The sequence below is a fragment of the Chanos chanos genome, chromosome 6 (genome assembly GCF_902362185.1).
Source record: "Chanos chanos chromosome 6, fChaCha1.1, whole genome shotgun sequence".
In the NCBI taxonomy this organism is placed as follows: domain Eukaryota; kingdom Metazoa; phylum Chordata; class Actinopteri; order Gonorynchiformes; family Chanidae; genus Chanos; species Chanos chanos.
Window position 1 is genome coordinate 13,177,858 of NC_044500.1, and position 4,200 is coordinate 13,182,057.

Consider the following 4,200-nt stretch of genomic DNA (forward strand, 5'->3'; position numbering starts at 1 on the left):
TGTTGAGACCAAAACTACGCCCTTGGATGGTCCTCTAATCTTCATCTGTGCAGTGGGTAGGAGAGCCAGAGGAGCGACTGATAACAGAGGCATTGTGGGGGTTGCTGCAAATACTCTTACTTTTCTCACAAACATTACTGGTGTGGCTCAGGATATAGGCCTGTGATTATAGATTACTTATGGGTCCAACTCAACTATTTTTAAAACACATGAAAGCCCTATTCAATTCGACACTGCAGTGTCTTAATTTGTGGATTTTACCACCCCTAACAGCTTTTAATTGGATTTCCAGTGAATATGGAAAGAGTTTGTAAGATGACAATCTTCACTGAAGTTTACTCTAACCAGCAACAGCATAATTTAATCATTTTTTTGTAAAGTATAGTTTAGGCTGATCTTTGTTTAACTTGTAAATGTCTTTGTTGACATGACATTGAATGACATTTATAGCTTCTGTCTGAGATCCAGAGCTTCCATACTGAAGAAATGTTCCTTCTTTTCACTCCCCCCCCCCATCTCTCTCTCTCTCTCTCTCTCTCTCTCTCTGTAAGTTTATAATACAAAACAGTTGGTGATAGTCACAACCCTTAATCATCTTCATGGCACTTTGAGGATGACTGTACAAGGATTCAGATGACAGAGTGCCAGCTCAATTGTGTGCTCAGAGCTTTGAACAGTGGGAAATGGCCTTGGTTTAAAAGAGAGAAATGTAATATTGATCAGAAGAGAGTTTGCCCAGTATACACCAGGCTGCTTCACGGATGGGTGAGTTTGATGAGGAAGTGTTTGCTGTTGCTCTTGTGTGTGTGTGTGTGTGTGTGTGTGTGTGAGAGAGAGAGAGAGAGAGAGAGAGAGAGAGAACTAAATGAGAGGAAATCTTGCCCACTGTTTTGTTTTACTCATACCTGTCAGAGACATTACCCTTGTTCAGGGTAAGTACTTGATTTGCTGTATTGGGTTAGTGAAGTATCTGGATTGCCTTGGTCTATCTCAACATTTGCCAAGTAGATTTCTTCTGGTCTGTTATTGGAATGAGGGGCTATTGTTTACCTTTGTAGCAGAGTGCAGAATATTCATCAAAAGCTTACTGAGATGCCAAAACTGCACTGATGTTTTTATGCATATTTATAGAATCATGACCCTGTTGCTTTTTTTTTTAAACTCTAAAGGGCTCAGAGGAGTTTAGTTGAAAAGATCTTTAGGTGAATATTGTTATTGATTTTCATAGAAATCATTTGCAAGAATCCTTGATGTACAAGTACACCCACACATGTCATCAGTGTGAAAAAAAAGTGCTTCGTGCCTCCATTCATACATAGCTCTTAAGAGCACAAACAAAACTGATTACCTCCAAAAGGCACTGATTTTATGAAGGAGAAAATTAATAATACATGCCTGATCAAATGCATTCTTATGGGATGTTCTTTATTTGTGACTTTCTCTCTCTCTCTCTCTCTCTCTCACACACACATGTACTTACATACATACACACACACACACACACACACACACACACACACACACACACACACACACACACACACACATTCACGCTTTCTCTTAAGGTCAGGAATGCACACACCAGTGCACACATTTACACACGCATACAGAATCACATGTTCTGTTCTGCACAGGAACATACACACACACCAGCTTTACATACATACTTTTGGAGCCTTTGGTAGAGAGGTTGTCACACCAATGACTGTAGAGTCATCTCTCTCTCTCTCTCTCTTTCTTTCCTCCTCTCTTCTCAAACACAGCAGCTCTGAGAGTGGAGCTGCCAGATCAGTGGAGCGGGCTGTTCCCACCGGTAATTTGTTTTTCCAGCCCACCTGAGCTCAGTGGATCCCCCTCTCTCCCATCACAGACTCCCATTTCTTCCACTACTCTGAGACCGAGGAGGGCTCTGGACCCAGAGTTTCCCCACATGCAGGTCCCACTTTCCCAGACAAGCCATTCCCTCCTCCTCCTCTTTTTTCTCCATCAACAACCATTCCTCCCCTCACTCGTTTAAATCCAACACGGTCTCTCAGGAGGCCAGGCCTAATTTTAAATAGCTAGTGGTACATGGAATTAAAATTTAATTAAGGGGATGCTTGCCCTCTTAAAACAAATCACACATTAAAGAAAGGAGGTGGGGAGGACGGGGGGGGGGGGGGGGGGGCATGAAGAGTGCATTGGGTCTCACGTGAAAGGGGGGTTATGGCTTGAGAACTGATGTGTATGTGTTTTAGATACACAGAGGGAGAACAGATCTGATGTGTGTGCTTTTGCCTCTTTGTTTTTTGTTAGTGTGTGTGCTAAGTGATGTTTTGAGGACACGTTCCCACTGCCAGTACATGTTAATGTAAATTACATGAAAGATGAATGGTTTGCAACCATGAATATTTTTTAAGAGTGCAGCACCACTTAGTGGTAGTTAAGTAGCACTACACAGGCAGGATGACAAGTGGATGTGTCTAACTGCTTGTGCGTCTGAAGGTTTGCTGCGAGAGCAATATCAGACCCTAACTTATATTTTATCTGTGTTGCTATATCCACTCAAAGTACTTATTCAAGTGGCAGGCATCTTCAGGAAATAGTCACTGAAATAATTACTGAAATAGTTGAAATAGTTACTGTATCAACATTATTGGAACCTTTTCTTTCTTAGGGTTTTCAAACTAAAATGCAAAAAATTGGTCCTGAATCAAACATGAAATGTAGCTGCCACAAAGATAGGAGCCCAATTCATATATATTCCAATGCATCTGAAGAGTAGCTGAAGAATTGTCCAAAAAGTTATCCCAAATTACCTATCCAAATTTCAATTTAGTTGCTGAATTCTTGGATTGAAATGAGCTGGATGATAATTATGACTGTGGACCCCAGCCAACACGAGGGGGCGATGCTGGTATTCTACAGCATCCTTACTGTAGTATGTTTGATGGAGATGAAAAGGCATGATGATGTTGTGGCTTTGCTATCAGCCTGTTACATTCCTTAGGTATTAACACCGTAAAGAAAATGTACACATACACACAAATGTTAGAGGGCTCTGAGAGCCTGGAACCTGGAGTAGCTCATTAGCTAGCATTTGTGTGTGTTTGTTTCTGTGTGTGTATGTGTGTCTGTGTGTGTTTGGGAGCCTGGCAGTCTAGGACCTAAGCATTTAGGCATTCTGTGTGAGCTAGAAAAAGCTGCCAGTAACCAGATACAGCACAGGGATAAGGGAAATTCTAGAATATCTTTTTCAGCCAGTCTGCTTCAGCGCAGGAAGTTATCGCACCTGTTTTTCTTCTTCTTCTTCTTCTTTTTTTTTTTTTTTAATAAAGTGCATGTCCTGCCTGTTCACCTGTTGAATATAGCTCCTAATACAATCAGTGTCCACTCAAAAAGATAAATTATTCTCATTTCTCAATGACCAGAGATGTTTTCACCATGAATCCAGGTCTAACTGGCCCACTCTTCGCAGACAGCACTGGCGATTTCTTGTTTGGATGTCTAAATAAAAAAAAAATTACAAAAACCTCACGTCACCTCCTTCTGTCCTTCTAAATCCCTGATAGCACAGCTTAGGCACTGGTCACATGCTTTCCTGATGAGTATACATGTCACCTGAAACACACACACACACACACACAGACACACACACACACACACATACACACACTGTCTGCCCAACCATCAATAACCTTTCAGAGGTCATCTTTTAAATAATGGCAACCATGGTCCAGTCTATTTTCAGCATATCATACCACCCAGGCCCTTGTCCAGTTAGTACTATTGTCAATGTTTGTACCATTGTTTTTCGGCCAGGAGGGTGTGTTAGCGTTTTGATTGGCGCCACATTTGTGTCTTAAAATAGATGAGGCAATGCTCACATTAATCAATCATTTTTCTCCCAATTTGGAAACACGCATCATAATAACATAATGATCTTTATGCCTGCATCCATTTTAGCCACAGATACGCAGAGCGAATTTGATTGGAAGTCAGAAATTTGATTCCATCTTATCAGAGATGGTGGTAAAAATAGAAGTACAAAACATTTTAGGCTCTGATTCAGTCTGGATATTAATCCAACAACAGCACATTCAATGCTGCTGAAACTCCATGTAAATGGCTTGTGAAGCGTGACACTGTACAATCTGCTGCCTGGAAACATAAGCAAAATGATGGGAATAATGGCTGGAGAACAAATTTGCATTGTTGAAA